The sequence below is a fragment of the Heterocephalus glaber genome, unplaced genomic scaffold (assembly GCF_053883595.1).
Source record: "Heterocephalus glaber isolate CG9 unplaced genomic scaffold, H.glaber_assembly_v1.0 deba00001504, whole genome shotgun sequence".
Lineage (NCBI taxonomy): Eukaryota > Metazoa > Chordata > Mammalia > Rodentia > Bathyergidae > Heterocephalus > Heterocephalus glaber.
The window spans coordinates 40173722-40190352 of NW_028258324.1; positions in this window are offsets into that span (position 1 = coordinate 40173722).

Sequence of the window (16631 nt, forward strand, 5' to 3'; positions counted from 1 at the left end):
TGTTTGATGTTCTATAAGCATCACTTACTTGTATTTTAAACTCTTTTGTTAGGTAAGATATAGAGGAGCCAAAGGCTTAGAATGGTAAAGATGGAGGAATTATGCCAGTGAGGATAGGAGTGACTATGAGGGAGCAAGGAATGGTGGATTTTGGAAAATGGGAGGAGGAGATTACATGTTTAGAAAGAGAATAAAGGAATATGTTAATAGTATTTTCTTGGAGATTTGATAAGAGGAAACTAGGTAAAGACTGAGGCAATGGGGAGAAACCGGACACCTATTAAATCAGAGCCAGTGGACAAACAAATACACAAGAGTAACATCCAAATAAACACATGGACTCACAAAAGACTATTTAATAACCCTATGTTGCTACACAAATCAAGAAACATACAAAAGCTTAAACCAAAAAGATGTCTAATGGGAACACAGATTAGATATTCCAATGAGATACTGCTTATGTGATTGCCAAGTAGCTTCTTTGCCAGACAATCTGAATATTCACACCACCAATCATATCTCTGATCCCTCCCCTCCAATACTTAAGTTAAATCAGACTCAGGACCTTTTTCTGCCAGATTGCAGGCATTTTTGAAGAGTCTGACTGAGGCTGAGTTCTTTCATTAGGAACTATTGCTCTCTCTGTCCCTGGGTGTGATGATAGGGTTGGCAGAAATGTTCATTGTCACTCAATTGTCCACTGAGTCAGGATTTGTCCTATGGAATCAATTAAACTACAGCAGTAATGCATTAATCTCTTGAAATCTATCAGAGATAGTTGAGAAATAGCATACCATAAAACCTTGTTTTGGGTCTTATTTAGCCTAGAGAAAAATGCACCACTATACTGTAAGCATTATAACAACCCAAGTCTTGACACCTCTTCAATATGCACTAAATGTGATGGCTGTGTCTTTGCTACTAGTGACAAACATCACTCAAAAGTAATTATATAGAATCAGTTATCTAAATCCCAGGGGGCTGGCAGATTAGGTAATGTTAGAGGGGGGAAGTCAAGGAAAATAGAAAAAAAAAAAGAAAAAAAATGTTCTAAGTCCTCTGCTCACTGGTATGAGAATGAAAAAAATGGAGGGGGGAAAAGGATTCAACTAATGTTAAGGATAGGCTGTTATAAATTTAGAAAGGGATAATAAAGAGAACTGTGTACAAATGGCATTGATAAATGGGAATAGGAAAGATTTTATGATTGATACCGAGTAATAGAGAAAAAGTTTAAGGGAAACAATTGAAACAGTGGAGAGTAGAGAAAATTAAAATTGAGAATGAATGAAACACAGGAGAAAGAGGTCAGGTGAAGAGATATGGGTAAAAGAAGGAGGGGATATACATGAACAGGGGATAATTCCCTTATCCACTAGACACTATATTGAGAGACAGAAAAAAGAGAAAAGTAAGAGTGGGCAAGGTACAGATATACAGACACACTCATAAAAGTTAATAGTGTAAAATAGTCGGATAAAAGTGTGGAAAAAACGTATAGGGGGAAAATGGCAAAGAATAAAAAAAAACACAAAGCAAAAACTATAAAGTAAAAAAAATTAAAGGACAGCAGAAATTAAAAATGAAAAATAATACAATCAAATAAAGAATAGTAGAAGAAAATTTTCAGTTAGAATGGCTCCTTTCCTCAGGCTTATGTTAAGGAGCAGAGCTCCAGGTAATGCATGTCTGTGTCCTCACCAGAAGTCTGAGGTGACAGTCTAAACCCAGAACAGGGATGGGGAGGGCTACATAGGTCTGCTACTAGTGAGAATGAGGTGCCAATGTGAGCTTCTGGTCCTGTGTGGCTCAGGCTAGAGTTGGCTTTTGCCTGCAGAGAGTCTTTGGTCACCCAGTTCCTGCCTCTCAGCAGCATCCCACCCAGACTGCTTTCCAACTGCCAGCAGTCTCCCAAGACAGTTCTGCAACCAAGGTTCAAACACCCCACCCTTTCCTATAAGAACACTCCCTTCATCTCCAGCTTCTCCTCTGTGCAGCTGTGCCCTCAGGTGCTTCACTGGGATCACTTGCCCATTGTTGACCACAGAGTGGAGACTCTACTAAGTGCGGGGTGCTGGAACACTCCGTTTGAACCCCAGTTGGACAGCGACTTGGGTTAGATGTCAGAGACTCTGGTGGATCTAGGATTTGAGGCAGTGAGAGCTCAGTGTAGGCTCAGAGGAGCCTAAGGTGCTGAGTATGGGCTCAAAATGGACTAGTGTTATCTGTGCATGGTGGATGAAAGTCCTAGTTTGCTTGGGATAAACTGCAGGCTCCCAGCAGTGACTCTAGCATATTTGGGGTCCAAAAGCTACTTGGTTATCTGCACCAGATGTGAGAATGAATGAGTGGGTCAGGGGAGGGAGCAGCTCCTTGCTAACTTACCCATGGTGTATGCCAGTGAAAACTACTGCCAGGCTGCAATGTCCTCTGTTTGAAGGGGGAACAATGAGACAAGAAGCCACATACCCCAAGTCTCTCCTGTGTGGTCTGACTGCCACGCTTCTTTGATCCTGGCAGCTATTTGGAAACTTCTCAGAATGCCAGTTCCTGTGTTGGGCATGGGGTGAGGCCCTGCAGGCAGCCCTGTCAGACTGCTGTTTGTCTTTGTGTCTTGTCTTTGCCTATGTGTATGTTTTGTCTGATCTATAAATCTCTTCTTTCAAATTTTTTTAGTATCAAGATGTATGTCCCTCCCCATCTTCCAGTTACCTATGTGTTTAGTTGGTTTTCTCTAAGTCTCTCTTCTGTTCAGTCATGTTGAAAGTCCCTTCACAGCTATTTTTAAAGAGATAATCTATAAAAATAAGGTGATAGGAAGTAGAGGTCTTATTTTTAATTTTACATTCTATTGTATCCATTAAATTGCACTATCTTTCTATCTGTCTATCTTCTCTTATAAAAATCTCCTCATTTGCAACTCAAGTAGAATTATTAGAAAACATAAATACATAGAAAATACCTGAGAGATAAACTCAAAGACAAAATATAAATCACCGCTAAGAATCCCCACTCTAAAAATACTTCTGAACAGTTTGGTCAGCAAGTTCACCCAGTTTTTTAAATAAGTCAATTTTCACCAGTGGTAGACACCTATGTAAGTTGAAAATCTGAATCACTCCAGTGGGAAATGTAGTAAAAGACAACATGCTGGTGTCACATTATGGATTTGTATCTCTAGAAGTGAAGAAAACACGTACAACACTGCATTTCAGATCTCAACAGCCAATAAAACCTCCTCATGCTAGGATCAAAATGCTCTAAATAACCACGTGAAAATTGATAGTTTATTTCTTTGGAAGTTTACAATTCATTCACAAGTAATCATAATGCAATTTTTTGGCCACCAAGGGAAACTTCTTAACTCAATCTGATATCACTTATTTCAAATTTTTTAAACTAAGTTTGAAAATATATAAAATAATGTGGCCAAGCAGGACTGATGAGGATGTTTTCAGGCAATCCAGCTTAGTCAGCAACTCCATCATAATTGTATGTCCATGATCTATAATTTCACCTATTATGCCCCATAAGATGCAAGTTATGTGTATTTTAAAAATAAAGGATAATAATCAGTTTAGTAGTAGCTTACATATTCTTGGGTGGCCTTTTCCTTTCCATGAAACCTGCCACCATCTTCTTATTCAGTGATAGATTGTGTATAACATAAATCTTGGCAAAACAGAAAATAAAGATTTAAATAATAACTAAATATTCTTAGCAAATTATTTCACCTTTTACTGCTAAGACCAGCAAATCCCAAGTTACTCCAAGAGGAAAGCAATATTTGGATATTTTAGAACATACATATTTTGTGAGTAATATTACATGACACAAAATTATTATCTACTTTGATTGTGACTTTCAGATGATCAAATGTTCAAAATTTGAACAGCTAAGGGCCTCATTGCCAGTGCAGACCTTCTGAAAATGTGAACATTTATGAAGTTTTATCAATACTCCAACAAGCAGAGATAACTCTGAATCAAAGCATAAAAACTTCAATCAGTTTTATTTTGTTTTCTGTCACAAAATTGTTTTGCTAACTCTAATATCCAATTGCAATTCTCTTGTTTAGCACATAGAGATATCTCTTATGCTTATGTTTTTGAACATGCAAAAAACTAATTTTAAAAATTTCTAAACAAAGAACTTAATTATTAAATGTATAAGGATTCAATTATTCCTCACCTTCACTAATATCCTGAACATAAACACATATAATTTGCTGTATACTTCTTAAAAAAAAAAAGTCATAGTATTTTAAATATATCTGATCAAGAATAAGGCATACTTGATTCTGTGCTGGACCAAAGATTTTTCTTTCTTATTTATTTAGAAAACACAATAATTCCATGTAATGAAAATTAAGAATTTATAGGCAATCGAATGTCTGTAGACAATGTCTGGGTCAAATGGTAATTGTACTAACATAGAAGTACTGAGAAAATGGAATGAATATTTGCTCTACTAAGTGTGGTACCTGACTTTAATTGGCATGTCTCTAACAGTGAATTAGATACAATGATGTACCTCTAAATGATGCAGTTGTGTAGGATCAGTATTTATTATTTGCTACTAGTATATTTAGGCTTGAATTTTCATCCATTTACAAGCCACAGATTTTCAGGGATAAAATGTCAAATATATCACAAAATTTATAGCACTTTAAAGAAAAGCCTGATTGGTACTCTTGTATTAACATAATTTAGTATAATAAAAAAGTAATGTTATCTTTAGTTAGATACTTGGTGGGGAAATTATATGATAATATAATCACAAACTAAAAACTTAAATCTAGAAAACTTCTGATAGGGAAAAAGGGTAACTAGAATTTATTTTTTTGACTCTATTAGTCAGCTTTCTTGCCACTGGGGAAAAATATCCAATACTGCAACTTAAAGGAAAAGTGTTTTATATTGGCTCCACATCATATTCAATCTGTGGTAGGCCAGCTTCAAGGCAGAGACAGCATTGCAGGATAGTATGGTGGGGGAGAGATACTCATTGCACGGTTTAGGAAGCACAGAGAAAGGGGAGGACTAGAACACACCCCAGTCATGACCTCAGTGACTGTCCCCTTCCAATCAGGCTCCGCCTCTCAAGGTGAGACTTTTGGGAAACATTTCAGATCTCAAACATAACATTCCAACCTTTTGCCCTGAAAGACCAAGTCTAGCTCAGTGTGCAAAATGAATTCATTTAGTGTATGTTTAGGCCTTACCACATTTTGAATTGTTCACCAGTGCTGAAAAGTCTGTGTCCAAAGTCTTCTCTGAGACTAAAGGAAAACAGCTGTGAGCTTCTGTAAAAATTTAAAAGAAAGTAGTAACAAATTACAATAACAGAGAGTAAATGTTTACATTCCAAAAGGGAGGGGGGCAGAAAGGAAAAGAAACAAGGCAAAAAAGAAAACTCATTGGACAAATATTAAATCTTGCAGTTCCATTTCCAGGACCTGGTGCAGGTTGTGGTGAGATGGGAGCTCTAAAAAGCTAGGACAGCCTTGGCCCGATGGCTTTGCAAGACGTCATCCACATGGCTTCTCTTTTGGCCTAGCTCTGCTCACTACTTGCAGTTTCTCTTGACAGATGTTTCACATTACTGGCATGTCCAACTTACTGGGGTCTCCATTGCATATCTGTTTTCACACTCACAGTTTTATGCACTGCCCTCTCAGGGACACTTGGGCAGGTCTTCAGGCCTCATTCTCTAATCTGGGTAAAAGTGCCCAGAAATCCACAACTCTTCCATTCTACATGCCTGAAAAAAACAGCACCACATGAATGAAGCCAAGATTCCTCACCTGTGGAAGAGGAGCGGGGCACCATTGGATAATGGTTTCAGGAACTCTGAAAAAACTTCCCTAGACTGCTAGAAAGGATCTGGAATCCCTCGGCCTCTATGCTTAAAGCAAAATCCTTTAAAGTTGTTTACTTTTTTACATCCTTGAGCCTGCAAATTTGAGGTCTGGCCAATATTTGAGAAGCCTTCATGCCATTTTCCTATTAAAATGATGTAAAGTATTTAGCTTTTTTAATGCTTCTATATTCTGCAACCGTGCTATCCTTTGCCCAAACTTTTCAGGTACTTACTTTCTGGCAAAATTGGAAACATTTCAAATTATTCAGCTCTGCTCTTTCCCTGATTCTCATTGTATCTTGCAGTATCCATGCCACAGCCTGACGTTTGGACTGTCTTTAAATTTCCTTGACCAATTCACTTAGTCTACCACCTTTAAATTCAGTTTTACACACTCTTGGGACCTAGACAAACCATACAAATTATTTGATGGAATGAAACTGTAGTTCAATTACTACTAAGAGCCCCCAGTACTATTTAAACCTCATGAATCTACCCTTTACTCTCCACATTGCTATCAGTATTCTGATCTCACCTCTACCTGCCTCTATCTACCATCCATCTACCTCTATCTACATTCTACATCCACTTCTGATTACAACTATCTAGGAGTTCTCTAGAGAGCTTCTCAATGTTTTCCAAATTGTTCCCTCAAATGCATCTGAGCCACATGGTCAGGCACAGTCATAGCAATGACCCCACTCTTGGTACATATTTTTTTTTATTAATGACCTTTCCCGATGCTGGGACAAAATACCTGACATCCACAACTTCAGTTGGACAGGTTTATTTTAGTTCACACTTTCAGTAGATTCAGTCCATGGCTGGATATCTGCAAAGCATAAATGGCATGGCAGAATGGCAGGCAGAGTAAAGCTGCTCATCACATGGTTGCCAGGAAACAAACAGAGAAGTGAGGAGCCAGGTACTAGTCTACATGCTTCCAAGTCATGCTCCCAGTGACCTTCCCTTTCCTTTTCAATCAAGTACCACCTCTGAATTTGAGACTTTTGGGGTACATTTTAAATCTAAAACATAACACTGTTCATAAAATTCAAAAATAATACAACTTCTCTGAAATACAATTTGACTATTTCTTGTAAAGTTAATTGTAGAATCATTCTGCTAAGTATTTAGCAAACTGATTTGAAAATATATGTTCACATAGATATTTGGTCAGATAGATACCTATTAGAGCAGCTTTATGCATAAAAATTAAAACTAGAAAAACCACATTTTCTTTATCCAGTCTCCAGTTGATGGATAATTGGGCTGCTTCCAAATTTTAGCTATCACAAATTGTGCTGCTGTAAACATGGGTGCACATATATCACTGTGGTATGATTATTTTAATTCTTTGGGGAAGGTACCCAGCAGGGGAATAGCTGGGTCAAATGGGACTTCCAGTCCTAGTTCTTTGAGGTATCTTCATACTGATTTCCACAGTGGTTGTACCAGTCTACACTCCCACCAGCAGTGGAGCAGGGTTCCTCTTTCCCCACAGCCCTGTCGGCATTTGTTATTGGTTGATTTCTTGATAGCAGCCATTCTTTCTGGAGTGAGGTGGAATCTCAGTGTTGTTTTCATTTGCATCTCTCAAATGATGAGTGATGTTGAACATTTTTTCATGTGTTTATTTGCCATTTCTATTTCTTTATGTGAGAAATGTCTGTTCATTTCAGATGCCCATTTTTGGATTGGGTCTTTAAATTAGGGAGGTCTGATCTTTTTAAGTTCTTTATAGATTCTAGATAGTAGACCTTTGTCCGAGGGACAGCTGGTGAAAAGTTTTTCCCACATTGTGGGTGTCTCTTCACACCGTTGGTGGTTTCTCTTGCTGTGCAGAAGCTTTTCAATAAAAAAATGTTAAGCTAGACTGGTGTTGTAGCTCAAAGGTAGAGTGCTTCCCTAGGATGCCCTAAGCCTCTGGTTCCATCCCAGCACTGGAGAAAAATGTAGGCTCTCACCTTTCATTTATGGTTAAATCACTTTCAATGAATATTCCAAGACCATTCACTGGAGAAATCATTAACAAATGGTGTAAGGGCAACTAGATATCCACATGCAAGAGAAGCTTACACCATATTTAAAGCATTAATTTAGAATGTGTCAATTACCTATATATATAAGCATTAAAATAATAAAACTCTTAAAGCAAAAGTGTAAGTCTTCATGATCTTGGATTTGGAAATGATTTCTTACATATGGCACTAAAAATATGAGAAACAAAAAATATGGAGATGAATTGAACTTGATCAAAATTTAAAAACTTTTTGCATCAAAGAATATCAGCAAGAAAATGAAAAGATAATCTAAAAAATGGGAGAAGGGGCCAGGCATTTAGTTCAGGGGTACCACCACCTGTCTCACAAGCTCAAGGTCCAGAGTTTGATCCCTGATACCAAAAAAATTTTAAAAAACAAAACAAAAACACTAAAACTAGAAGCAATTAAAATATTTCACAGCAGATAATGGCTAAAGAACTTATGCAACACTCTTGTAATGGAATACTATTGATCAACAAAATGGAAAACAAATAGCCGGTTATTCAGTGGAGATTGGTGAATGAATGGCCAAATACTGCAAAAGCTACATATTGTGTGATGCCATTCATTTGGCACTTAAAAATTCAAAGCTGCAGAGAGGCTAGCTAGGCAAATGGGTTGTATGGATTGGGATAAGGAAAATTTATGATTGAATATGTACATCACAAGGAGAATTTCCTAAGCATTGAAACTGTTCCATGTGATACCATAGAATGGCTACACAATACTACACATTTGTAAAAATCCATGAAAATATATAAAACCTGAATTTAATTTATATTTCTTCCTAAAAAATAATTTTGAAAGTTGATGTGTCAATATGAATCCACATATAGCTTTATATAGAAATATGTAATTACATAGAGAATTATATGTAAATATTTGTACATACAAAGGATAATATATATTCACATATAATTCTTTCCTCTATAAATATGAAGATCTATATGCAATATAACCAGATCACAGATATTAGTTTCTCTAACATTTTTTCAATGAAAATAATCAGGGTTCTTAGGAAAAATTGTTGATTCTAGAAAAGGACCAGAGAATATAGATTATGTAAAATGAGCCTAGAGCATCTTGCAGTGCAGGTAAGTAAGAGGAGAGGGAAAGATATATATATATAGATAGCTAGATAGCTAGATAGCTAGATAGATAGATAGATAAATTAGATAGATAGAGAGAGAGAGAGAGAGTCATTTAAGGAAACAAATTAGTGAAACATAAGAGCCAAGTCACTTGCTTATTGCTATAGCTACAATAATTTAAGCAAAAATCTAGTAACAAACTAGTGAAGATTAACCATGTATATAATAAGTGAGTACAATCCCATGCTTATGTAAATAAACTTAGAGAGAATGCACAAATCTCATATCCAAAAAATTCCAAATGATGTATGTAGTCATCTCATCCTCAAGTAGCTGAAGCAGAACCCATTTAAGTGTGAGCTACACATGGTAACTTTCTTTCAAAGAAAGAAAAGGACAAAGGAGTAAGGGACCAGGTCAACTTCTGAGTGAATAAAAATATGCAAAATTTACCTTAGATGATCAAAATTAACTCCAATAGTGATAAGTCATGTTAATCATATTTAACCTTCATAGGATATGGCATGAATGGCACTCTTCTAGTATGGTCTTTCTCAAAACAAAGATGATGATGATGATGATCATGATGATGATCATGATGATTCCAATCCAAAGGTGAGCAAAACACAAGAAAAATCTCCACAGAGGGACATTCAGTGAAGTGATTGTCTAACCCTCCTTAAAACTCTCAAGATCACTGTCTTAGTTGCTTTTCTCATTCCTGAGACAAAATACTCAACACCCACATGTTAAAAGAGGAAAAGTTTATTTCAGCTCATAGTTTGTAGAGGTTGCAGTCCATAATCAGCTGGCTCCAAGACATAGTGGCATGGCGGAGGGGAATCACAGGGAAGAAACAGTTTATGATGAAGCAGGAGGCAGAAAGCAACAACCATCATGAAGCCTGTCTTCCTTCTTTCCCTTTATATTCATCTAGGCTGTGAGCCTATTGATTTTAGGTACCCACACCCAGGGTGGGGCTTCCATTATCCACACACCCACAGCAGTCAGAACTATGCTAATTCCAGTCAGTGAACTAATTGAGTACCCACACCCTTAATCCTAGGATCACTTGCTCTAGATCCAGCCAACTCAGAAAACCCCCACTTATGAGTGCATGATGGGTTGGGGGGACATCTAGTTATGAGCCACACAGTCACCAAAAGCAACAAAAGAAAAAAAAAATCTCAAAAGCTATCATGCTCCCAGAGCAGCCTAAGCAGGTACAATGACTAAACACAATGTGATAGTCTTGGTAAGATCTTTAAGAAAGAGAATACTAGGTAAACACTAAGGAAACTTGAATAAACTATGCTACTATTATAGTATCAATATTTGTGTATTAACTGTGACAAATGTACTATTCTTATACAATTTGTTAATAGCAATGTAAAAATAATAAATTTATCTGGAAACTCTGTACTACAGTGATATATTTCTGTGTATCCAAAGTTATTTCAATAAAATGTTTATTACAAAAATAAACTGTGTTTGTTGAAATATATTTATGGTTGTGATCAAGACATTTCTTCTAACAAAAAAAGTGACTAAGAATCTTTCCACCAAGGACCATAGGAATAGAACAGCAAACCTCATCTTGTTCACAAACTTGAGCAAAAATTGTTGTTATAAATTTCTATTTGGTTCACCTCTTGAAAAGTTAGACAATTTAGTTTTCATGTCATAAATTGAATACCTTATAAGTAAGGTATTTTGTGTACATTTTGCTTTCAGAAGAATTCTTTTATTTTTTATTTTTTTGGATGGGAGATGATAAATGACTTCATCCTAAGATATGGGAATTCCCCTTGCAAAGAGTGAGCATAACCATAGTTGATAATTTGGGAAGGAACATCTGTAGTGGTGAAAATATGAGGACTCTGAAGATGGTAACTTTAGCTAGCAATAGACTAATGCTCATTTTTTTTAATTTATGGCCAAACCTAGGTTTTAGAGTATAATAAATAAGCTTGGAGGACTTCCCTTGGTGGGAAAGATTCTCCACCAAAGGCAGATGAGCAGGGTCTTAGGAGTAGCAGGCACTGATGGAACACACAATGCTCAACCTGGGCCAATGAGCTCTTAGAAGGATTGCATTCTGCAGCAAGGGTAACTTTCTCCAATACGGCCTTTAAAACATCCCCAAATACTTCGTAAGTGGTCAAATCTTGTGTTGTAATCCACTAATGTAATAAAGGCATTTTATTTACACTTGTATTCATATGTGATCTAAATAACACATGAAGAATTATTTTAATATATATTCAGAATGAAATATACATATATATTAATTGCCTGAAAAGATATGACTGAACACTAATGGTAGCCAAGTGTTTTAAAGAAATTAGAATAACAGGAACAGTCTAATGGAGAAAATCAAAACCAAACTGGCTGTATGGAACATCCAAATGTTTCTCAAGATTTTTGAGAATTATAAAGAGATAAGTTTACTAAAAGGTTGTACTTAAGGACTAACTCCCTCTCCCAGCCACGTGGCATGTGTGATCCTATCTTCCTTCTGGGTTGGTAACCAAAAAAATCTCACCAGTAGGAGACTAGTGCTCTGCAATTGCTCTGTTAACCCCAGCAGGGCACTCAGCCTTACATAGAGGAGGATAGCAGTCAGGACAGATGACTTTCACACCCTACATCAGCGAGGGAAAACCTTTTAGAGATCAAATGCCTGACTGTAATCCAAAACCCATTTATTTATCACAAAGCACCAACACTGCAATTAAACCTGAATACTGAAGTTTCAGTTTAGAAAAAAACACTCATATACGAACATCTTTTATCTTAAAATAAAAACAAAATAACAGAGATTTCAATGATACAAATATCTCTTTATTGAAAGGTAAAAGTTTCCATGATGCTTGGCTACTGAGGAAATGCTGAGGCAACTTGCCTGGAGTGCCATAGAGCTTTGTGTACCTGTTCCAGCATGTCTGCCATAGATTCACCACCACTGTCTTAGACTTGATAAAATTGAGTGAGTATCTCTAAGAGCAAGCTTTTCACTTATGACTGGTCCAGGTCAAGAGGATTTTCCTCTAAGAGGTTGCACAACTTTAAGGATAATATTTTAAAACTGATATGCATACAGGTGTTTTTTAAGAGTATCAAGATTATAAAATTGTTTAGCATAAGTATTTAAAGAAAATCTAATTCACACAGGTAAAAATAGAAATAAATAGAATAATTTTGGTTAAAAATATGTAATTTTATCACACAATAAATTCTAACAAAAAGTAAAGCCATGTCTAAAATGTAGAATAGAAGAATTGTATTTCAATAAGCAGAAATACTTTGGTGTTAGAAAATTTAGTGTTAAAATGTATTACAAAAATAGATTAGTTAAAAAGGTAAAATGTCAAATAACTCCATATAAATAAATAGAGTAGTGGGTAAAAATTAATTTAATAAGTGTAAATTCACAACCATGGTTAAAATCCTAATTAAAATACTGTGATAATTCTTCAATATGGCCTAAGGTAATAGTAAACAACAGCCACTCATGAAGTTAATTGTTATACATTAAAGTCATTGCAAAGGAAATTCAGAGGGAGATAATAATGTATACTGAGATTTTGTTGTGTTCTAATGGATGTAATAAAAACAAAATGTAGGAATATAACAAGTATCTACTCTAACACAATGACAATATTTTAGTCATGTATAAGCTATTTCATTTTATAATAATAAAAAGCTAAGCAAGTCAACTAGAAAAAGCAATTATTATTAATAAGAGTGTTCAAGAAGATGGCATATTCACAAACCATTAACTTTATTTGGAAATAATAAAAGAACTTACTCTGAACAATGTGAGACAGCATACAAAATTTGAATAAATGGAGCAGTTTATCTACTTTCTGAGTAGATGAAACAATATTTTAATCATTTTAAACTAATTAGATGAATCCTGTGTTATTGTCTCAGAGAACACAATCTATCAAATTAATAGGACACGTTGGAAAGATCAGCATTAAAAAAAAAAAGTAAATACCACTACAGCCATAGATCTAGATATTTTTTGGGGGGGAGGTAGATATGAAAAATGCACTTTTTCAGTTATATTTTCTGATAATTGAATAATTATCATGGTGGGCTCCTACCTCCTACCTTACACTAGAATAGGTTTTGAATTGATCAAAATTTTATATGGAATTATATAAAATGAAGAAAAGTTATTTTAAATCAATGAATATAAATACATGGATAATCTCTCCTTTTAAAAACTGAAATGCATATCTGAATCTATATAGGAGAGAAATTCCATGCTGAATTATAATAAAATATTCTTAACATTTATCTTTCCAGACAGGTAAAATTCATATCAAAACAACAAAGAGATTAATAATGATTCCAGGGGTGCCAGGGATTTAGCTCAGTCTTGCTGTGCCTGCCTTGCAAATGCAAGCTGCTGAGTTTGATCCCTGGTACTGGAAAAAAAAATGATTCAAGGAAATATTTTTATCTGCAACACCTAACAATGTGTATAGTGGTACATCAGTTCATGAACTTAGTTTGTTCCATAATTTTTGGGAAAATGGCTACTTTCCTATTTATGCAAAAAAGATGCCGGTGGTCATGTTCATCATCTGATGCAGAATTTACAAACTAAAGCAAAATTTTGCCAAATGGTTTTGTTTATAAACCAAATTGCTGTACAGAGAACCCTGTGTATTCTAAGAAAATCAGAGATGCATACTTCAAGCTAGTTACGCAAAAAATATGAACAGACAAGTTATACAGAATTAACATAAAAATATACCAAATACAATATGATATATTTACAACATTATACACTGACGATTATACTAAAAGTCTCTAGGAAAAGGTACTTTTATTTAGCATTTTAAACAGTGTAGACAAACAATTTCTGCTTAAACATCTCAAAATGCATTGACAAAAACAATGAAACCAATAAAAACAAAAATTTCGTACATCTTGACTCAGCAATGCCACTTTACAAATTTAGCCCAAATGAACTCTTAACATTGTTAGTAGTAATTAAGATACTAGAATTTTATTAGCAGAAAGTTAGCATCTACACAGTGCACAATGGGATCATCACAGCACTTTCACTGAAAAAGTATAAAATCATTGAAAGAATTTGGCAAGATTGCCAATACTGTTGAATTAAAACAAGAGAACTATAAAAATATTTTTCCAGTATAATTCTACCTTTGTTTTATCAATTGGAAAAGCTATTCTGAAGTATTGGGGTATGGGGTAAAGGTGGCAGAAGTGCCTAAGGTTAAAGCAACTAACTCTTCAATGCAATCTTATAAGAAATAAAGTAATCCTCAATGGTCAGTCCTCAGTATTGAGAGAATAAAAAAGAAGGAAAAAGAAACTTCATGTTGATCTCTGACATCAATTGTTCTTGAGTACAAAATTTCTACTACTGATTCTTCAATTTGTTCTTTGTTATCATTTTTTATTTCTCTAAAATGTATTGCATTTACTGATTTATCTAGATTTGTTTACATTTTTATTCCATGCCTTAGCATTTATTCATTAAGTATTTGGATAACAATCAAGAATAAAGTTGAAAATTATCATTTTTTGCCCAAAATAAATTGAATTTCTACTGAGCTACTACAGCACTGGTTACAAGTGAGAGTCACCAAGATGATGATGACGGTGAATGGAGTGGCCCATGACTCTGACATGCAGGAAGCATGGTCTAGATTTAACTGAAGACTGTGCTTTCCACATGGAGCTCAAGTAGGTAAGACAAATTTACATATCCTTGAAAAGTCATCTAAAACTTAAAAATATAGCAATAATCTACTTTGCATTTTTTCTAATTTAGTACAGGAGTGAAAGTTATCAAAAAATTATCCAAAAAAATATATTTAGCATGTTTTACTATTTATTCAGTGACTAAATAGCCCTGGCAAGTCATCATTTATAAGTGTGTGGGACATTAATGAGTTTTAGATCTAATACAATAATTTTATCTGTAAATATCCTAATGTTTCAATGCACTTTGAATTAATCATAATACAGTGATGGTGAACCTTTTAGATACTGAGTATCCAAATTGAAACCCAAAATCCACTTATTTATTGTAAAGTACCAACATTGCAATTAAACCTGAATACTGAGGTTTTAGTTTAGGAAAAAATAACTCTATATTAACATCTTTTGCCTTAAAAATTCAATAACATGAGTGTCATAGTTTTGCCACCACTGTCATAATATCTTACATTATTTTTAATGTCTAACATTAAAAGTAAATCAAATGGTGTATTTGAAACATTTATTTCACATTTATGATATCACTTTTAAAAATATGTATGACACCACATTGATGAACTTCAAATTGTTTTGGGACATATAAATAGAAATTTAATGTGTATAATCATATTTTAATATCTTACCCAGAGGAAATGAGTCTGTGGAGATGAATATATCATAAGTGCAGCACTCTCATAAATAAAATTAGCACTTATCGAAGGGAAATGAGAGAGCACTCTCACCCTCTTTCAACCATGTGATAATAAAGAAGTAAAAATTAAAATAATTTAAAATTAATAGTAGTGAACACTCTGAGAGGAAAAGAGGACACTCACCAGCATCAGTATGCTAGAATCCTGATTCAGATTTCAATCTGCAGAACTGTGAAATATAAATTTATTTTGTTTGTAAACCATTCAGTCTGTGGTATTTTATTACAGCAGCCAAATTACTAAGATATGTTTATTTCATATTTACATTATTAGTAGAGTAATAATTTTAGCCCATGAGTTTTTTGTTTTGTTTTGTGTTTGTTTTGTGGGGATGAATACTAAACAAACAGAAAAAAAGAAAACAAAAAAGCACTTGAGAAATCTGCATTATGTCAGATTATCCAAAAGCTAACAATAGGAGAGTGAGCAATGTGGTCATTTACTAAGAGGAATGAAAATAGAAAAGAACAAAGTGGAAAGAAACTGTCAAGGATAGAGTTTGAAATGAAAGCGTACCCAGAATGAGAAACAGAGTAAATGGGAATTACCCTATATGGAAATGTTTACTGTGTGTAAGACACTTAATTCATTATGCATGGCCGAAAAAAGGTATGTATTTTTCAATTTTTAAAATGACAGAAAGATGTGTAAAAATACTTGTCCTTTAAAGTTCAGGAGCTCTTTGTCATTAAGTTTATATTATGCCACCAGATAGAACACCAGCTAGTCTAACTGGCTATTTTGCATGTTTTTGTTTACATGCCTCTACATAATTTCTACTGTCTGTCCCTTGACAGCAGGGAATTAATCCTCAATGTGCATACAGAATCAAGCAATGAAATTTGGGGATAATACAGGCTCAATAATCACAGCCTGAATGAATATGGGTACATGCAAAATAATTAATCCTCAAATGTGTCCCCTTTCCATTGTCTTATTTCCTGACCTCTGCCTTCCAAATGGTCCCAGAATCTCAGACTTTCTGTTATTCCAGGAAAATGTGCATTTCTCTTGTAGCTCTTAGTTTCTCTCTCTTTCTATGTAAGCACGTGGAGAATATTTAATCACTTTAAATTTAGCTTAAGAATTGGAGCAAGTCAAACAATGTTTGGTGAAGTGAACTGAATAAGTTTCCAATCCCAAATAGTTAATCAACATAGATTTGGATTCTTCAT